At 34.6% G+C, this 22,912-nt stretch overlaps 1 non-coding gene across 1 annotated transcript; it reads right to left on the reverse strand.

Annotated features, from left to right (window-relative positions):
• Nucleotides 1-283: 283 nt before the first annotated feature.
• On the reverse strand, nucleotides 284-390 carry LOC128294402 (small nucleolar RNA R71). Its single transcript, XR_008284714.1, has one exon. It is a non-coding gene; the product is annotated as a small nucleolar RNA R71 (small nucleolar RNA).
• Between the last annotated feature and the right edge of the window lie 22,522 nt (nucleotides 391-22,912).

Consider the following 22,912-nt stretch of genomic DNA (forward strand, 5'->3'; position numbering starts at 1 on the left):
CAAATTGAAACTAGTGATGTTTCAAATGCAACAAACGGTGGGCCAATTTAGTGGCATGCCCACGAAAGAACCACATCTCCACCTTTGATTGTTTATGGAGGTGAGTTATTCAATCAAGATAGCTGGTGTGACTAAAAACGCACTGAGGTTGAAGTTGTTTTTGTACTCGTTGCGAGATCGAGCACGAGCATGGCTCAATTCATTGCCACCAAGTTCCATATCTACATGGAAAGAATTAGAAGAGAGATTTTTGGTTAAGTATTTCCTGCCCAGCAAGAACACCGAGTTGAGAAACGAGATCACAACTTTCCCGCAATTGGATGACGAGTCTTTGTATAAGTCTTGGGAGCGATTCAAGTAGTTACTTCGTTAGTGTCCTCATCATGGGATTCCTCATTGTATCCAGTTGGAGACATTCTATAATGGTCTCAATGCACATACAAGATTGATGTTAGATGCTTCTACGAATGGTGCAATTTTGTCTAAGTCTTATAATTAGGCTTAAAAGATCATTGAGAGGATTGCGAGTAATAACTATCAACGACCAACAAATCGAACAGCTTCAGGAAGACGAGTAGCTCGAGTTCATGAAGTTGATGCTCTCACTTTGTTATCAGCTTAACTATCATCTATTTCCTCTATGTTAAAGTAGTTTATCGCTAATAGTGCTAATAATTTTATAGCTCAGCCACCAAGTCCGTTTGAAGTAGTTTCCTGTGTGTACTGTGGGGAAGGCCATTCTTTTGAGAATTTCCCATTGAATCCTGAGTCAATGTACTATGTGGGGAACCAACATCAAAATAGGAGTGGATAATGACCCCAGTCCAACTTCTTAATCCTTCATGGTGTAATCATCCCAACTTTTCTCAGAGCAACCAAGGAATTGGACCAAACAACAACTTTATGCAGCATAGACCCAACCAATCTCAAGAGTTTAATCAGCAAGCTCCAAAACCTGCTCATGCTAAATCATCAAATAGTTTGGAGAACTTGTTGGAAGAATACATGTCAAAGAATGACGCTTTGATCCAGAGCCAAGCAGAAACACTAAAAAATTTGGAAAACCAAATGGGTCAGTTAGCTACGGAGCTTCGTAATAGACCGCAAGGAAAATTTTTGAGCAATACTGAGAATCCAAAAAACTTGGATAAATAACATAACAAGGTAGTGGCATTACGAAGTGGTAAAATTCTGGAACCCCGATTGATTAAGGTCAAAGACGAGCTTGTTGAAAAAGAGGAAAGTCAACCAGCTGTTGAAATTCCTACACCAAAGGAATCAGAATCTACAATGACTGACAAGGTAAATCCTAACTTAGTGAATTCAGATACTTTAACATCTTCTTTGTATGCAAATTTACCTACTCAGAAGAGTTGTCTGATTCAACTGAAAGTTCCATCACCTCTATATCCGCAAAGATTACAGCAAAACAAGGAGAAATAGGAGGTGCAATTCAAGAAGTTTTTGGATGTTCTGAAGCAATTACACATCAATATTTCATTGGTGGAGACTTTAGAACGAATGCCGAATCACGTGAAGTTTATGAAGGATGTACTATCCAAGAAGAAACAACTGAGTGAGTATGAGGCTATCACCTTGACAAAGGAGTGCAGTGCATTCCTACAGAACAAGCTACTACTAAAATTGAAGGATTTAGGAAGCGCTTTACGATACCCTGTAACATTGGTGAATCTTACAGTGGTAAAGCTTTGTATGACTTAGGAGCGAGTATCAACTTGATTCCGAAGTCTATTTTCAAGATGCTAGGGATAGGAGAAGTAAGACCTACAACTTGATGCTCCAGCTAGTGGATCGATCTTTAGTATACCCCGAAGGAAAGATCGAGGATATTTTGGTAAGAGTCGATAAATTTATTTTTCCTGTTGATTTCATTATTCTAGATTTTAAAGCAAATAAGGAAGTGCCAAATTATCCTTGAGAGACCTTTTTTAGCCAGGGGAAGAACGTTAATTGATGTGCAGAAAGGCAAACTTACCATGCTAGTTCAAGATGATCAGGTAACTTTTAACATTCTTAAAGCGATGAAATTTCCCGAACTGACAGAAGAGTGTTCAGTTATGGAAGAGTTAGAAACCTTGATTTCTATGGAAAGCAATTTTGAAAAAGATCAATTGGAGAAAGCCTTTGGGTTTGACCCTTTGGAGGATGAAAAAAATGAAGAAAACATGGTTCTAGTGGAAGCCAATCCGAGAAATTTTATTCAATCCACACGGTTTGAACAATTGGAGTTGGAAGTCAAAGATTTGTGCAACCTAAATTGTCAATCGAAGAACCACCTACACTTGAACTAATGGTACTTCCTTCCCATTTGAAATATGTTTATTTAGGTGACTGTTCCATTTTGCTTGTGATTATTTCAGTAGAACTAACAAAAGATCAAGACGAGCAACTAATTGCTATTCTAAATAAATTTAAGAAAGCAATTGGTTAGACCATAGCTGATATTCAAGGTATAAGCCCTTCATTTTGCATGCACAAAATTATTCTAGAGGAAGGTGAAAAAGCTCGAATTGATGGGCAAATAAGGCTCAATCCTATTATGAAGGATGTTGTGAGAAAGGAAGTGATCAAATGGCTAGATGGAGGAATAATCTATCCTATTTTAAATAGTTCGTGGGTAAGTCCGGTACAGTGTATGCTGAAGAAAGGTGGAATTACGATTGTTGAGAATTAGTGTAACAAATTGATCCCAACAAGAACTGTTACTGGTTGGAGAATTTGTGTTGACTACAGAAAGCTAAAAAAAGCAACTCAGAAGAACCATTTTTCGTTGCCTTTTATGGATTAGATGTTAGATTGACTGGTAGGTAATGAATTCTATTATTTTTTAGATGGTTATTCGGGATATAACCAAATAGTTGTAGCCTCGGAAGACCAACATAAAACAACCTTTACTTGTCCGTACGGTACGTTTGCTTTTAGGCAAATGCCTTTCGGTTTATGCAATGCACCTGTAACCTTTCAACGATACATGATGGCAATATTCACTGATATGGTTGAAAATTTTGTTAAAGTTTTCATGGATGATTTTTTCTTTTGTTTTTGGTAACGCTTATGATATTTGTTTGAGTAATTTGGCTAAGGTACTGAAGAGATGCGAAGAGAGGAATCTTGTCCTTAATTGGGAGAAATGCCATTTTATGGTTAAGGAAGGGATTGTCTTAGGGCATGGAATTTCAAAGAAAGGAATTGAAGTCAACAAAGCAAATGTGGACGTAATTGAAAGATTACAGACCCCAATGAATGTGAAAGGAGTCAGAAGTTTCTTAGGCCATGCCGATTTTTACCGAAGATTTATCAAATATTTTCAAAAATTTCTAAACTGTTGTGTTTGTTGTTAGAGAATAATACAATGTTCAATTTTAACAAAGCATGTTTAGAAGCTTTTGAAGAGCTGAAAAATGGTTAATCTCAGCCCCAATAATCATTACACTCGATTGGAGTACACCTTTTGAGTTGATGTGCGATGCAAGTGATTATGCTATTGGAGCTGTGATGGGTCAAAGAAAAAGTAAAGTGTTCCATCCCATTTACTATGCAAGTAGAACCTTGATGGGAGCCTAACTCAATTATACGATACCAAAGTTATAGTATATACTGACCATACGACCATTAACTACTTGCTCACGAAGAAAGATGCAAAACTGAGGTTTATTCTTTGGAAACATTTACTCTAAGAATTCGACCTTGAGATCCAAGATAAAAAAGGTGTTGAAAATCAAGTAGCTGATCATCTGTTGAGGTTGGAGCAAGAGGAGGTAACTCCATCACATGTGCCTATCAACGAGAATTTCCTAGATGAACACTTATTTGAGATGAATCGAATTCATGAAACACCTTGGTTTGCTAATTTTTCCAGTTATCTTGCATGTGGAATAATTCCTCAAGAAATGACATACCAACAAAGGAAGAAATTCCTTCATGATAGTCGGTATTATTTTTGGGAAGAACCGTTCTTATTTAAATAGTGTGCAGATAATATAATCTGAAAGTGTGTAGCTGAAAATAAGATTGTTGGGATCTTATATCATTGCCATTCATCTCCAAGTAAAGGTCACTTTGGTGTTGCATGTACTACAGCTAAGGTTTTGCAAGCAGGTTTCTTTTGGCCTACACTATTTAATGATGCTTATGCCTATGTGAAGAACTATGATAGATGCCAACGGAGCGGAAACATATCAAGGAGGAATTAAATGCCCTTAACAAATATTTTAGAGATTGAATTATTCGACGTATGGGGCATTGACTTTTTAGGCCCGTTTCCTTCTTCGTATGGGAACAAATACATCTTAGTTACTGTGGACTATGTATCTAAGTGGGTTGAAGCTGAAGCGTACCCTACAAATGATGCTAAGGTAGTCATACGATTCCTACATAAGCATGTGTTTACACGATTTGGGACACCAAGAGCTATTATCAGTGATGAAGGTTCTCATTTTATGAACAAGTGACTTAAGTGGTTGCTTGACAAATATGATGTGAAGCACAAGATTGCTACTGCTTATCACCCCCAGTCCAATGGGCAAGTTGAAAGAGTGAACCATGAAATCAAAGGTATAATTGAAAAGGTAGTATGCCCCAGCAAAAAAGATTGGTCTCGAAGGCTTGATGATGCATTATAGGCCTATCGAACAACATTTAAAACACCGTTAGGAATGACTCCTTATCGATTGGTTTTTGGGAAGGCATGCCATTTGCCGTTAGAGTTGGAGAACAGAGCTCATTGGGCTTTGAAGAAGTTGAATTTTGATCTTAAGTAAGCCAGTGAGACAAGGATGTTACAATTGGATGAGTTGGAAGAGCTGAGGTTGTTTTCCTATGAGAACGCAAAAATATATAAAGAAAGATAAAAAAACATGGCATGATAGTCATATATGACCTCACGAGTTTAAAGAAGGTTAGAAGGTTTTGTTGTTTAATTCAAGGCTGAAGTTATTTCCTGGGAAGTTGAAATCCCGATGGAAAGGATCTTATACCACCTATCGAGTTTATCCTTATGGAGCTATTGAATTATACAATAATTACGAAGGTACGTTTAAAGTCAATGATCAACATCTCAAACATTATTGGGATGGTGACATTGAGTTAGTTGAATCCTCATTCAAATTAATATACCCTTGATTTTTCATAAACTTGTTTTGTAAATAAATAAATAATTAGGATTTATTTTCTTAATTTAGAACATTTAATTAATTATGTCTAAGGAGATTGGAACTTAAGCGGGACCACTGTGACCCCTTCAACCTTTCCTGGGAATTAATTTAATGTAATTTATTGAGAAGAAATTTTCTAATTAAGATTTAAATTTTTTTAGTTTCATTTCTTTTGTTTAAATTTTAAATTTTTATCTTAATAAAGGGGGTCAAATTTGGCCCAAGTACTAATCAGTTTTTTTTAGTAAGATACAGTCTGAAGTTGAGGTCCAAGACAGCAAAAAGAGGGAAAACACCACACCTATTGCCGCCACTTCCACTGCTTGCCGCGCAAGTAACCCTAATGTAGCTAAGTTTTTACTAGATGTTGCCCTAATTTTTCCCTATATAAACCCCTCTTCATTCTGCTATTTTTCATATCCCTCAAAGCTATTTGCTTAAACCCCAAAAATCCTTAAACTTTTCTCTTGTCCCGTCAACCTCAAATCCCGAAAGAAACCCTAGTTCTCCTCCCCTTTTGCTGAAATCTCCTATAACCGCCATAAAGAGATTGCCGGAGCATCAACGTTGCTACCACACACTGCCTTTGCCGCCACAACCTCTTCGCCGTCGCAAGGTTCACCGAAGCAGATCCTACCCACTTGCTGATTTCTCTTCTTCCCTTGTAAGTAGAACTTTGCTAAATTTTTGGGAAAATACCATCTCTCGCATAATAACTAGATCGTCGAAGACTACTCCTGAAAACCCGATTGTGATCAATGAAGAAGTGAAAGAGAGATTTGATTCAATTTTCAAACATCAACCTATGATGCTGAAAAAAGGTTTTAACTTGAAGAGTAATGATTTGATGGTTGTCCTTGTGCAAATTAGAAAGACAATTAATGCTCTCAAGTGGGAATAATTTTGTTATGCTCGTTTGCTTCCCGATGATGAACTAGTTCGAGAGTTTTATGGAAATTTGACAATACAAGATGCTACTGAGGTCATCGTTCGAAAGAACAGGTTACCTCTTACTTCTAAGTCCATCAATGATTTGTTTAACTTACCTGATGTTAAAGAAGATAAGTACTACCCTATGATGAACAACATAAATTTGGATTTTCTTCAACAAGTACTTGACGTTGTGACAAATCCTGGATCCTAATGGATTATAAGAAAGTATGGAAGCCATTCTTGCCGAAAGGAATACCTAAAACCAGTAGCAAAGGTATGGTTTTATTTTGTTCGCTATTGTTTTATGCCTATCTCACATAGTTCCACCATCTCGATGGAATGAATGCTCTTGTTATATGCCATCTTGACAGAAAAGTCCATTAATGTTGGGAAAATTATTCTCAAAGAGATTTATGACTGTGCTAAAAAGAAGACAGGAAGTGCTTATTTGCCATCATTAATCACTTCACTTTGCTTAAGGGCATGTGTTAAAACACAAGCGAATTTGAAGGGGCAATATGTCCAAGGGTGCATTACAAGTCATGGTCTCGAAAGGTTAGTAGAGAAGGTGCATGATCTGAATCAAAGTGAGTAAGAAGAACCAACTGAGCCAGATACTGAGGAGTCAACAAATGAAACTAAAATTAAATTAGTTACAGCCACTGAAGAAGAAGAATCTTATAAGGAACCAAACAGTCCTAAACCAATTGAAGGATCTGAAAACCCTGAACCAAGGGTTGAGCTAGAAGAAGAACCAGTCAAGCTAAGTGTTGAACCTGAATATACAACTCCCATGCAAACTTCTACAAGTACTTCAAGGAAATCAGAATTGTTAATGTTGAAGGATATGTGCAAGCTCGTGCACAATCAATAACAAATTTACTGGAAATATGAAAAAATTAGAGATGATTCAATTCGAAATACTTTTTAGAATATCTCTAACACTTTTGTTTCTGAGTTCCCAGATGCTATCTTTGAGACATGGACGGAAGATACTGATTATACAAGCGGAGAAGGAGCTAAAGAAGACAAGGGGAATGAGTCAGAAAAATAAAAGCGGGGATTCTTGTCTTTTTATTTATTTATTTTAGGTCTTTAGGAATTTGTTTCTTTAGTAACTAGGATTTAATTTCTACAAAATAAAACATAGCAAGCATGAATAAATGATTCTTTAAAAAGAAAAAGACTAAGTGATGTGGTAATGTAAATAAACATGTCTAGGATTAGATTATGAGGAAAAACTTGGTATTTAAACAACCTTAATGACTGATCTTTCTTTCTTTTTAACCCTACCTGCTGTTTAGTATTCATTCATTACTTTGTTCTTGCAATGAGGACATTGCTTCTTTTTAAAGGGAGGTAAGGCAAATAATTGCTCAAAATTTTTAAAATTTTCAAGTATGTTCCAATCATTTATTTCATGAGTATGTTTTAATAAATTAATGTTTAGAGAAATTCGTTGTTAATGAGATAGCTTGTATGCGAGCATGAATGATGATTTTATCTGAGTGATAGTATGCTATCATGAAGAAGGGAATGATTGTATGATCTTAGTCTTAGGTAATGTTTGCCATGAAAACTTAGTTTCTTTTGAGATTAAACATGCATGAAGGTTTATATCTTTAGAATTGACTTAGAAACTTTCTTTAGGCGAAATCCTAGGAGACATAAAAATCTAAAATGATATAGGAACTATTTCTTTAGATCGTTTGAGCCTTTTCAAGCCCACCTTATGATATTGACACTTGAAACTATAATTTTGAGCTTAAAAGGGCTGTTTATTGCAATGAACCTACATTACAAGCCATATCTCCATCTTCTGAAGTTATCCTAATTTTGTGCACCCATCTTAACTAAAGTTGTATTGGTAAATGAAATTTAAGGAAGTTTTCAAAGGATGTACGTATTCATGCTAAAAAAAGAAAGAGCGAAGAAAAGTTTGCTCAGTTTCCACAAAGAAAAATGTATGAGCATAAGTTCAAAATAAGTTTGGGGGTATTCCAAAGGTTCACTTAAAGAAAAAGGCTATATTTCAAGAAATCCAAGACAAAGTTAAAGGTTAAGATTTTGAAACCGAAATGTCCCATCTCTTAAAATCCCTACTTTTAACTAAGCTCCATTACAACCTTAAAAAAGACCTATTGATTTGATGATTATGTTGCCTACATTACTGGAGAGGGAGTTCTAAGTTCAACATATGAAGATCATAAATAAACCTTATGATTGTTTTGTTTGATTGAGGAGAAACTATGTTGAATGAAGAATATTATCTATGGCTGTGACATATATACATACTATGATTCATGTTGGCATATCTTGAAACTTAGTATAAAATTATCAAAATGTTTGCGTATGGTTTGCTTGTTAATAAAGGAGATCTATGAGCATGAATTTATTAATACATGATTATAGGCCAAGGATTGATACTGCTTACACTTTTAGCAATTTTGCTTTAGCGAAACCCTGTGCTATGCACGAAATTACTCGAGACGAGCAATGATTTAAGTTTCAGGGTCTGTAAACTGAAAAATATATAGGATTTTTCCTATATAATTTGTCAACTTTTTACTTAAATTTGTTGTTAAAACCAAGTAATTACTTAATAAATTAATGAAATATATGAAAATATGAAATTGGGACTTGGAAATTATTAAAATGTGATTTTATGCTTTACTATATAGTTTTCATGCAAAAAATGACTTCTTTTATATTAATTTGAGCATATTATATTTTCAAGCTATAAAGTGGGCCATGCATGATTAAATTAAATAATAAAATATAAAGTTCTATTTAATATTTTATTTTAATATGTTTCATTAATAAATTAGGTTTTAATTAATTAAGTAAATTGATTAAATAAAGTGGTTAAATTACATTCTTTGGTCCTCTAAATTATCTACTATTGCTGGACAAGTCTAAGAGCTTTATGTTGATTACAAAGCCATCCAAATGGAGGACCAAGTCAACCCAAAATTCGGCTGCATGTGCATGTTCATAAATCAGATTTTGGTTTAATTACACAAGGTCCTTGAAGAGTTGAAGAAATCAGAGATTTACCCGGAGATTTGCAATTGACCGAGTGCTGATCCTGATGATGTTGTAGCACTTAAATCAAGCAAAAATTGGCCACATTTCAACAAATCATGGCCGGCCACCCTTGGATGAATTTGCAAAAGATGGACATTGCTATTTTTAGCCAACTAGCTCCCTTGCCTCACCTATGAATAAGACCCTATTTGTCACTTTTCTAATCATCCTTCATCCCTCGTCCCTTAATCATCCCTCACTCATTCATCATTCTCTCCTCTCTCCCTATCATTATTTTTGCATAAATATTTTTAGCAAATTAGCCTCTTAAAGAGCCTTTGGTCGACCACCTTGGAGAGCCATTAGCAAAGGAGCGCAACGAAGGAACGAAGGAGCCCTCGTCAGTTAGAGTCTTGCGTGACAGCCACTTTGATTTGGTTTTAATCTTTCTTTTCTTTAACTTAATTCAAGAATATTTTCTATGTGTTTACAGTTCTTGTTTACAACAATGATAGCTTAATTTTATTTATGCTAGGATGATTATTTTGATTGAATAATATTTATTTGATTCATGTTTATAATGTTTGTGCCTCAATCGATCATATTTTCAAATTAAAACCAAGTCCGTATTTTATTCGTACATGATTGAAATGCACATGAATTAGTTGAGCGATCGTAACTAGACAATGGCTAATGGGCGCATAATTGAAATGTGCATGCTCAATTTAGATCCTAACCCGATTAAATTGTAGGTTACATACAACCCTAACCAGGCTCTATTATCTGTATAATTTTTTAGGTTTGTGTGATTCAACTATTTCAAACCTAACACGTCCATGTTACCTCCCATGAATACTAAGAAACCCTTAGTAAATAAGGATCAGTAAAATGCGTATTTACTAAGTAAAGGATTCCGAAAGGACCTAATGTGGTTTCCAAACTCATGAAAGATCGAGTTTCCATGGAATGTTTTTTCGAATGATAAGCATGTTGATAATAATTTGAGTTTAATTAAAGTAATTGTCCTAGCTTATTTATGTTATAATTGTTGCTTATTATGTTAATTCTGCTAAAATCTATTTCATTTATATAGTTACATGTTAGGATAAATCACATCAGGGATCATTGCATTTAGTTTAATATATTTTAATCATCCCTTCTCAATTATATTGTTTTTATTTATCAAATTGTTAATATAATTTTACAAAATAATTGCCTTAGCACAAATACAATCCCTGTGGAGACGATAACTCGATACTTACTTATTACTTGAGAACGACTGTGTGCACTTGCACAAACTCGAACGTTACAGTAATGCGTCAATGGATGATTTAAAATGTGTTCTAAAAATAAAGTTTATAAAGATATCTTTTGATTCCATACGATTAAAGTTGCATGAAAAGAGTTAAGTCACATATTTGATGATTACAAGTGTTTAAAATGTTTGAAGTTGCAGAGTGGGATTTGAACTTGGCACAGCAAAGCTAGCTCGAATCGTCGAAAAACTTTTGAGTCTGTAAGTAAATATTATTATCTGAGAGAAATGATTATAGTTTCGAATGATTTGAATAAGAAACTTTTGTGTACTTTACAAACAATGAATACGTGATTGATGTAACAGCCCGGTTTAGACTCTAATCAGAATAGTGGTTTCGAGTGTAACATCCCAAATCTGACCCAAACGTTATGGCCGAATCTGACGTGCCACATTGGAGTTGAAAACCCACGTTCCATTTTAGTGTTTTAAAAACCATGTTTTTTTGTTGAGTTAATAAAGTGTATGGAAGCTGAGCACCAGATAGGTATCCTAGACAGAGGAGGTGAGCCATGAAGGCTGCTTAAGTACCAAGCTCTTTGATTGGATCTAATCCTAGACATGCCCACAACCATAGCCACACTTTGTTATATCATGTTTAAATTCGTTTAAGTGGACGTCTTTGATAAATCGATTAATCGTGGCGTTGAGATATTTTGAAAACAAGTATCATTTTGAAAACACGTCCTAAGTCTAGCCCATTTGAATAATTATCAACCAGGTTTAAAGTTATTAAAAATAAAATAATCCCGAAAAGAAATAAAAGGAAAGTTAAATTACAACCCAAAAATAAATAATAATTAAAGGAAATTTAATGAAAACCATCGCTTATTTAAAAGCCCAAAGACGATCACCATGGCTACTTTGAATCCTCTCCGGCCCAAGTCCCTACATCAAGGCTCACCTGCGAGGTTAAGGAAAGTGGGTGAGTTTGGAAACTCAGTGTGCAACAAGCCCCTTTCAGAGCCCGAAACAATAAAAGCCTGTTGGGCCTAAGCCCAAATCCAATCTCAACATGTACTGGGCCGTAGCCCTTTTCATATTTCATATTTCATAACACTGGGCCGAAGCCTTTTAATATTTCATATTACTAGGCCGAAGCCTTTACTGTAAATGGTATGGCCCATAGGCCCATTTCAATATCACATGTAATGTCAATGAGAGAATGCAAGCCCATTTGGGGAGACTACTCAACCCATCATCCGCTACTCTCCACCCGTACCAACCAACACACCATGTGGGATTAACTCGACCCACCCGCCATAACTCTCCACCGGCAGCATAGCTACTTTATCATATAACTGGAGGCCTAGCCTCTTTTAATAACTGGGGCAAAAGCCCTTTTAATAACTGGGGCATAAGCCCTTTAATAACTGGGGCATAAGCCCTTTAATAACTAGGGCGTAAGCCCTTTTGCACTTCCTCCATCCATATAAAAGCCCAACCCAATGCATTTATGAATACATCATGTGCATATCATACATATCATGTGTATAGCATACATGTCATGTGCATATCATACATACCATGTTTACTAAAATCCCATGTATCAAAATCACATTTAAACCCTAGGGGTATAATGGTCATTTTTACTTAGGGGCAAAAACGGTCATTTTCATATTATAAGGGTAATATCATAATTTTACCAAATTTATGGATTTTTCCATGTTCATCATCAATTACTAACTATTCATTTATTTAAACAGCGTTTCTGGCCCACTTTTAGCGAAACCGAGTTATTGGGCCTAAAACCCCTAATGGGCCCTACTTAGCCGATTTTGTCATCTAGGCCCATTTAGCCCATATCTATAAAAGTATTAACAGTCTTAACATGCAATTTAACTGATTTCTGTTTTCTACCAATTTTTCCCAAATGGGCCCGAAAGCCTATTGGGCCCTATTGCAGCCCCTCGAGGCCCAACTTACCATGAATGCTAAAAATCACGATCTTACCGTTTCCAATGTTCCTGATCATCATCTCAATGAATCTAACTAACTAATGAGCGTTCGCTTGCTCACAAGTCCTCGAAATGCCAGAATTTTGGCATTTCGGCTTTTCGGGATTTATCGCTTTAAGCTATGAAAAAGGGTTCGTTACACACCTATTTGGCAATATTCCTCGACGAGATCTCCTACACGATTTCTCCTATATCCATCGTTAATAATCAGCTTCCCATAATTGAACCAAATGAAAAGTCATCTAATATTAATACTTACAAATTCGGCCACCATCCATAATGGCCTTAGGAATCTTACCTTGCCGCGATTGATGACTAGGTCTAGCCACTCCGGTGATCCAAGCTACTCCAATTCAACACTACACCTTGCTGCTCCTCCACTAAATAAGCCACAAAAATATTAAAAGAAGACCCCATAAGGCCTATACCCATATTCGGCCACCTCCCTAAACTAGAGGGGTTTCGGCTTTTGTCCAAAAGTTACTCTAGGAATCGTTTAGAGTTTGAACACTTACCATAGTCTTTCTTCTCTTGAATCCATACGCCTAAAAGGTAAAGGAATTGAATTCCAACAATTGAAAAGGAAAGAAAAGGTTGCTGGTCACAAAGAATCGGCACCCCCTATCTTCACTGATTTCAGCTTTTTGCAGTATCTCGGCAGAAGTAGAGATAAATGAAAGAAACAATGGGTGAATGGAGGGAATAGTGGGCTGGTTTGAAAGAAGGAGAAGGAAGAAAAGATGGTAGATTTGGCTGCAAAAGAAAAAGAGAGAAAGAGACTAATCCTCTAGGGAGAAAACGGCACACAAATACCTAAGTGCCGAAAATCCCTAACTAAACCCCTCTGCCGAAAATCCCCCCTCCAATCTCCCTTATTCGGCCAACTCTATCTTCATATCAAATCCCTAAAATCTCTCCCCTTATCCCTCCTTAATCCATGCATTTGACTTGATCCAAACTCTCCTCTTATAGAATCCACTTGGATTCCAACACTTACCCTTCCTACACATAAAAATAAATACTCTTACTTGCCAACACAGGGAATCGATCCCCTGTCTTCCCTTATGCTCCACACGCCACCTTTTTAGGAGCTTAGTGGCGTCACCCTTGCCACTTTACTAAAGCTCTTTTTGTGATACATTTTACCCACAACTTTATATAAAGGCACCTAGCCAGAACCCCTAACTCCTAAGTCCAAAATTTAAAAATTCTACCGGGTTTTGGCCAACTCATGGGCCTTCCATAAGCCCATTTACATACCCAAATTATGAATTCCATAATCACATACCAAATTTTAGAAACTTACTTAAAATATCAAGAATCGCGAAAAACTTAAAAATCAGGATGTTACATCGAGACCACAAATTCGAGTCAAAAAATATTTTAATATTATTTTCTGTGTTTATAGCATGATATATTTTATGTGTGAAAATTTCGTGTGAAAATTTTATCGTTTGTGTGCTCGATTTAAAAAAAAAAGGACCTAATCGTGTAAAATGTAAAAGTGGCTTTCTAGTTGTTAAAGTACTTATTTGCTACGGTTTATTAATTGTAAAGTCCTTAAAATGAAATTAGGCCACTCTTAATGTTAGTGGACAGTTATGGACTTAATATATGCGACTGTATAATATTTTAACTAAGCTTAATTTTGTAAATTAGAAATATAAGTTTATAAAATTAAAGCAAAACAAACGGAAGCCATTATTCATCATCTTCTCACTGAAAATTAGAAAAGAGAATAGGGTTCTTGAGCTTTGAATATTTGGCACTCTTGAAGCATAATTCGGGTATGTGTTTTACTCGGTTTTTATATTTTTATGCTTTTTGAGATTGCTGCTTTGAATACTAGCTAGTCCATGCTTGAATTTTTGAATTTGATGATGATTTTATGTTTTTCTATTGTTGAAAGCTTGTGGTCTTTGTTGTTTGATGATGGAAAATAAATATATCTTGTTAGATTTATGTTTAATTAAGTGATTTTTGATAAAATGTCTATTTAGGACTAAATTGTGAATTTTGTAAATTGAGGGGTCAAAATGTGAAATAAATGAAATATATGTACTTATATGGACTAGGGGTAAATTCGCCCTAACATGAGTGTATTTAAATTTTGAATATTTTGTGTTTTGAGAAATAGGGACTAAATTGTGAAAAATGTGAAATGTCAGGGGCAAAGGTGGAATTCACCCATTTATGTGTTTTTTGATGAATTTGATTGAATATTTGATTAAATAAGTTTAATTTATATTAATTTAGATCAAGAAAAGAGAAAATTAGATTTGGATCGGGGAAAATCTAAAGTTGTTGAATAGTCAACCTAGTCTGTTTGTCTTCGTACGAGGTAGATCATAAGTAAATACGTTTTGTTAAATTTCATTGTACATATTATATTTGTGCCGAATTGAACTATAGCTTGTATATATATGTTCAAGCTGAATTTGTTTAAGTATGGAGAAGTATTTATAAGCCTGAATCGATCGAGTTACGACGTCCAAAAGTCCCATTGTGATTTCGTGTAAGACCACGTCTAGGACATTGGCATCGATTTGTGATTTGCGTGTAAGACCCTGTCTAGGAAAGTGGCACCGATATGTGATTACATGTAAGACCACGTCTAGGATGTTGGCGTTGTACTAGCTTTTCGACTATCTGAGTATCCTTATTAATTCCAAATGGTTCAACGGGCAATATCGTGTTAAGATCAAATATGAAATTGAGCTAAACGGTTCAGGTACATGTTAAGTTATATGATTATGAAAGTAAGGTAAGTATATATTGAGATTAATACATGAATCATGCATGATAAGAGAGATTTATATATGCTTATAAATATGTTTGTATTCGGTCAAGTTAGTATAATATATTAATATTTATGTGATGATATATGAATTTGCAAGTATGATAAATGTATATGTGATTAAGGTTGGTTTGATTCGGCTTAGTTTAATTGAATTATGTATGTTATTTAAATGTTTTAATTGCTTATGACTTACTAAGCTATTCAAGCTTATTGTGTGTGTTTGTTTATTGTTTTATAGATTTTGGAAAGCTAGTTAAGAGCTCAGGGATCGTTAAGAAAGTTTGTCACACTATCGATCGTTATTTCGGTATTTTATAAGTTCGAGACTTTTAACATATGGCATGTATAGGCTTGATATATTATGTTTGATTTTGAGTTGTATATATTAGGCCATGCAAAAATGGCTTAGTCATTATGCTTAAGTTCGATTATATATATGTTTGATGTGTTTGGTTTTGGTGTTTCGGTAATCAGTAATGCAAGGCATGATGCATACTAGGCCATGAAATTAGCTTAATTTAGAAAGTATGTTTTTCTTTGATGTGTTTTGGTGTGATGTTTGGACTTATAATGCAACTTGGAAATGAGATATTAGATGGATGTATGTTCGGTATATGGTATGTATTAAATTGGTTAAGTAATGTATATGTCATTGTTGGTATTTGGCTATTAGGTTCGATTAGTGAAGGTAAGAAATGAATATGTTACTTGATAGTTTTGGTTAAGTGTTTTGGTATATTTTCAAATGGTAATTGAGGATTATGATTTAGGTATCTTTTGGTTAGCTTATAATGAAATATTTAAAAGTGTAAAATATGATGTTTATACTCAGATAATGATAGGTAAACTATGCATAAACAAATATATGATATGTTTTGTTTGTGATTTGGTTTTAACGTCAATTTGATTAGTTTAAAGTTTGATTAAGATTATGCATAAAGTACTAAACGAATTAGTACAAATATGGTCCCATGAAATCGATTATTTACTAGCAAAATGATAAATGGTACACATTCATATTCGGCCAAAGATAAGTAATTGAATATATTTATAAATGATGTATATGACAGGTTTGCATATGATTATGTTTGTAATGACAAGGAAAATTATTTGTGTCATGAATGATTTGTTGATTATTAGAACTAATATAATGTACGTGTATAGGTATATATTTGGTGATGGAATAAAATGATTTGGTTGATTACATGATTGATATTTATTATAGGAGTTTTAATGCAATAATATTTAGATAATAAGTTTGGCTAATAGAACTATAATGTAATTGTAAAGTGATGTGTTTAATTTGGGAATTTGAATATGATTCAATTGATAATTATATATGTGTAAAATTTTCTAATGAGAAAATGGGTACATTTGTTCATATCGATTATTGCAAATCTGCATATGTGAGTGGATATTAAATTGTGTAATATAGTTCATTGGTTTTAAAATGTGCATGTGTATTGATTAGAAGTAGTATGTTTAATATTTTACTTTTGAAATAAATATCTGGTCACATGCTTAGTATATGTTTTTTAACTACATATGTTTGATTATTTTTAAGTATCAAATTATAAAATTTGTAATAGTATTAAAGTTTCTAAATTTTGTTTTAAATGAGGATGAATTTTGAAGTATGGAATATAACGAATGTCTGTTTGAGTTGTGATTTGTCTGGTAATGCTTCGTAACTCTATTCCAGTGATGGATACGGGTTAGGGGTGTTACAATTGATCTTATCAGAGGATGATTATATGTTAGTTGGATTAGAAGTTGAATTGATGCTGACTAAGTGAATTCGTGAAACTTAAAGACGTGTTATCAAATTATTTAAAAAGGGGTTCAGCGTAAATTGATTTCTGATTCAGAACTTTAGATGTAGAATGGATAATTGTATGTTACTTCGAGAAAGAGTGTGTATATCAAGAATCTTTGAGATTGAATAACCATTGTTGTAGGTGGCTCACAATGTCAGTTAGACTGTTCATATAGGAGTAACAAGATGCTTGATAACCTGAGAAAGAGGTATTGATAAATGGGTATAAAACGTAATATTTCTGGCCTCGCGTTTAAATGTCTGAGCTATCAACAAGTTAAAGTTAATTATTAAGTGTCTTCAGGACAAATTCAGCATGTTCTGATATTTGTGTAATGGTGAAATAAAATTTTGATGAATTTTGTATCGGGATTATCTCTTATCATTGAAAAAGATAGATGTTATCTGAATTAGTATTAACTGTTTGAATAAGTCTTTCCGTACGCATGGATTTCTCTTTTGATAAATCAGTTGAGTTATTCGTATAGGGCTGTCAGTTTGCATATGGTGTCAGTCATCATTATTTCTAATTAAAATCTAAAATTTATATGGTAATTCTTGGAGAAACTATGGTAAGCTGTGAGTACGAGGTTGTTTTGAAAATTCTCAAAATATTTATTTGTCACTGTGTTTTAGAGTTTCAAAGCAACTAAGAAAGATTATTGTTGTTTGATAAATTATCAGGTGAGTATAAAAATGACATTGTATGAGGTATTGTATGGTTGCAATTACCGAACTCCGTTTTTTGAGATAGATCTTTGTGAGTAAAAGGATTCACGGGTTTAAATTCATCAATGAAATTGAGTAGAAAATGAAAGTAATTCTGTACAGTTACAAACAGTTTCAGTTTGTTATGATGTATAACGGAAGACAGATTAGAATCTTAGTTGTGAGATTAAATAGATATGAAATTGGAAGTTATGTGTGAATTTGAAATCTACTACGTGGAAGCAAATCTTTAATCTACTTTCCGGTAAGATTTTCGGGGACGAAAATCCCTAAGGGGGCACAGTTGTAACAACCCGGTTTAGACCGTAGTTGCAACAGTGGTTTTGGGACCACAAATTCGAGTCAAAAAAATATTTTAATAATATATTCCGTGCTTAAAGTATGTGAATTGATATGTGTGAAATTTTCGTATGAAAATTTCATCGTTTGAGTGCCAATTTGCGAAAATGGACTTAATCGTGTAAATTGTAAAAATGGCTAGCTATTTGTTAAAGTACTTTATTGCTATGCTCTTTTAATATGAAGGCCTTAAAATGAAATTAGGCCATTAAATGATAGTATGTGCAATAATGGACAACCATTATTAAGTTTTTATATTATTTCATTAAGGATAGTTTGGTAATTATGTTAATAATAATAATAAAACAAAATTAGATTTTGGTTGTCATTGTACACCTTGTTGGCCGAATGTAAGAAAGAAAAAGAAGCCATTTTCTTTGTTTATGATTCGGCACTTTGGAGATCAAATTAAGGTATGGATTTTGTTCGGTTTTTGATAATTTTTACGTTTTTGAGATTGTTGCTTCGTAAATTATTAGCCCATGCTTTAATTTTCAGAATTGATGAAGAATTTGTGATTTTCCATTGTTGATAGCTTAGGTTTTTGTGTTTGATGATGAAAAATAAATATGTGTTAATAGATTTTCATATTTAATTAAGTGATTTTTAGTAAAAATGCCTATTTGGGATTAAATTGTAAATTTTGTAAATTGAGGAGTCAAAATGTGAAATAAATGAAAGAAATGGGCTGCTAGGGACCTTAGTGAAATTCGGCCAAGCATGGGTGTGGTCATATTTTGAATACTTTGTGTTTAGTGAATAGGGACTAAATTGAGAAAAATGTGAAATGTCTAGGGCAAAAGTGTAATTAGCCCATTTGTGTGTTTCTAGATGAATTTGATTTAATATATGATTAAATAATTTGAATTTGTATTGAATTAGATCAAGATATGAGGAAATCGGATTTGGATCGGGGAAAGTCGAAAATTATCGAATTGTCGTTCCGGTTCATTCATGTTAATACGAGGTAAGTTTATAAGTAAATAAATGTTGTTAAATTGAAATGTATGTGCATTATATGTGCTGAATTGAGTTGTAAAGAAATATATGTATGTGATGTCGAATTGAATCGAGCTTTAGAGAATCTGTTCCGATCATGAATTGTTCGAATAGATGAAATTGAGAAGTTCCAATAATGTGACAATGTCTTAAAAGCCCCGTACGAACCATAAGAATAGTTAGGAATAGTTCCAACTTCTGGGACGTTGGTATCGATTTGTGATTTACATGTAAGACCATGTCTAGGACATTGGCATCGTATATGACTTCATGTAAGACCCTATCTGGGACAGTGGTATCAATATTTGTTTACATGTAAAACCACGTCTAGGACGTTGGCATTGTACGAGCTTATGAATTATCTGAGTATCCTTATTGATTCCGAACGATTCAGCGGGCATTCCGAGAAATGAATAACCATGTGAAATTCTATCCGATTTAGGTACATGTGATTTGTTATGAAATTCAGAAACGAAAGGTGAGTATGTATCATATGACCATATGTGAAATATACGACAACGAATGATATGAATGTATATAAATGAATGATCTGTTATATATGCTCATTATATGAAATTGTGGTTCTATGTTTCGGACATGAGAACTATGAAATATGAAACATGGCTTTGATGTATGATTTCTTTGTTCAGAAACTTGATTAGATAATGAAATTAAAATAGTTGAGTTGGCTATATGGTTCATAAATGCAAATTTGGTTTATGTGAATAAGGGAATTATGGATGTTTGAGTTTGGAAGTGTTTATAAAGAAGTTGATATAACCTTATGTATGATTTGTAATAAATAAACATAGTTCGATTAGCAATGTAATGAATATGTGCGAGCTTGACTTAGATGATTGAGTTAACGGTTGTTATTCGAATTTGAAAGCATGGTTATATGTTCATTGATAAATAAAATAAGTGGAGTTATTGAATGTGGTTATATGAATTTGCAAGTACAATAAATGTATATGTGATTAAGATTTGATAAATTCAGTTTAGTGATATTGATTTATAGATATTATTGAAATGATTTATTTGCTTATAGCTTACTAAGCTTTCAAAGCTTACACTGTGTGTTTTTCCTATGTCTATAGAGTTTCAGAGACCTGCTCAGGTTAGAAGTTGTAGGAGTCATCATCACACTATCCGGTTATCGCTTCGGTAAATAAAAGCTTTGAGTTTTGGTAATGTGGCATGTATAAGCTAGTTTTGAGATGGTTCATTTTGATTTGAGTTACATATAGCCGTGCGAAAATGGCTTATTTATGATGCTAATATTGTGTATATTTGGTTATGTATTGAGCTCATTTTGGGAAGTATGATTCATGGTTTATATATATGGTATAATTGGTTATAGGATTCGGCTTGAACATTGAGGTGAAATATTGGATGCATTTTCGACTTATGGTTCATATTCCTGTAAGTAAAATGATAAGTATAACATTGATGATGCTTTAGTTATTTGAATATGGTTTGAAAAGGCAAACAATATGATATATTTAGATATATATATATGTATATGGCCAAATGAAATGGTCATTTTGGTATGTTCATAGTTGGGAATCTGGTAATGTTTAACATATGATTTTTAATATGCTTTGATATAGAGAATGATCATGAAATTGGTTGATGATATTATGGATTGATTGATACATTTTTGGAGTTGAATTTGGTTGAAAATGTTGCATATATGATGCTTGATTTTGTAATTTAGGGAAGACCCAAATGGATGGCATATTGGCCTTGTAAATGGCCTATTTTTGGCCACACGGGCAGGGACACGGGCGTGTGTCTTGTCGTGTTGCTCGAGGGCCATTTCGAAATGAGCCTGGGCAGACCACATGGTCGCGCACACACGAGTGTGTGCTAGGTCATGTAGCCAAGTCAGTTTCAAGCACAGGTTAGACACACAGGTGTGTTTTATGGCCATGTGGACAAGTCAGCATGTATGCCCTGTTTTGCCACGGCCTAGACACACGAGCGTGTTTAATACCGTATGAGGCTGTAATGCCCCAAAAATCCCAAAATCTCGAACTTTCTTGTTTTTCGATTTTGATAAAAATTGTGCTTAGCGTTCCTAGTCAAGTGCAAATTATGTGATAGTAGGTGTTGGTTAAGGTTTGAGTTCGAACTTAGGGGTGAAGGAAATTATGGTTTAATTATTAAAAGAACCATGTTGGCAAGTAGGTTGGCTTTTAAATAAATGAAGGATGAATTGGACACAAGAAAGCTTTGTGGTGGAGTGGCAAGTGGCGTCACATGCAAGGCAAGAAGGTAAGGGGTTTGAATCCCTCCTTGCTCAAAGGAAGGATTTATTTTTGCTTAAGGGATGGACAGTGGTGGCGTTGAATGTGAACTCTGTAGGGAGTGATAAGAGGAGAAATTTGAGGAGGGGATTAAGGGGTTATCAGGGAGAAAAATTAGGAAATGAGGAGTGTAAAGAGGTGGAGCCGAATTAGGGATTAGGGGATAGGAAATTTGGCTAGAGGCTATATATAGATGCCGAATGTGAGGTTGCCAGGCTAATGTCGAATTCTCCCTCACCTTGTTGCCAGAAAACACCTTTTTCTCCAAAGATCTAAAAGCCAAAAATCCCTTATTCTTCTTTCTTTTTCTTTGTGTCGATTCTCCATGCTTCCCTACTCAAAGTTTTCTTTTTGATTCACCTCTGGTTTTAATCAATTTCTACTTTTCTTTGTGCCAAATAACCTTTTTCACCATACAAGTTTCAACAGCCGAATATCCTCTGTGCCGCCACTACCCTTTCCACTCGGTCAATTCTAGTGTAAGTGCTTTGTTCTTTCAATCAGTTTTGCTAGTATCGATTACTCTGTCCCTCACTTCTTCTAATTGGTTTTGGTAGGACTAGTATCGAATCCCAGTCTTTTGGATCCCTGCCGTTTTGCTCTTTAGGTGTGAGATTTTGGTAAGTGTGCTTCACTTCCGTAAGGGTTGGCCGAATAGGCTTTAGTAGAAAAAGGTGACATATGTTGGATACAAGTCACCCATTATGTTTTTTAACGATAAAGGTTAATGAAGATCTAGGTAGCACTCGTGATTAGTGATCAAGGAAAAGCTAATAAGGCTTGGTGTTTCAGGTGAGGTTAAGCTGAGACTTCGGCTTTTGGTAAAGTATTCGATAAATATATGTGAGTAATCATTGAGTGATATCAATTGTAGGTTTGTGGAAAGGGGGATCGCAACATGTTTTTTTACCAGGTGTGTACACACTCTGCACACACAGTAGATCGGCAAATCCCGAAATCCCAAAAAGTCAAAATGCCGAAAAGCTAAAATTTTGGCTACAATAGACTTGCGAATGCACGAACACTCGTAAGGGGAAACCGATAGGTTTTTAGAGGCCCCATGGGCGATAACATGGACTTGGGCCGTGTATTGGCCAACCAAGTCAGAGTGGGCTAAATGGGCCCGATGGGCTATAGGGCCCATAATAGGAAAAATTGGCAACTTGACACTAAGTGATGAGAAATTGTATGAAAGCATGACTATGTATGTGATTTGGGCCTAATGGGCCATACGAATGTGATTTGGGCCACGGGCCATATGAATCAGACTGGGCTTAGTGGGCCATATACATGTATGTAGACTTGTTTGGGCTTTGTAAGGGGGTTATGGGCCTAGTATCTGAAACTGCTTAAACGGACATAAAACTTAATTAGTTAATTATGACCCTGGACGAGTCATAAGGTTAATGTGTGGCAATGGGTATATGTATGTCTAGGATTGGATCTAGGAAGAGCCTGGTACTTAAGCGGTCTTAATGACTCACCTCCTCTTCTCTGGAATCCTACCTAGTGC

This window comes from Gossypium arboreum, chromosome 6 (genome assembly GCF_025698485.1).
Source record: "Gossypium arboreum isolate Shixiya-1 chromosome 6, ASM2569848v2, whole genome shotgun sequence".
NCBI lineage: Eukaryota > Viridiplantae > Streptophyta > Magnoliopsida > Malvales > Malvaceae > Gossypium > Gossypium arboreum.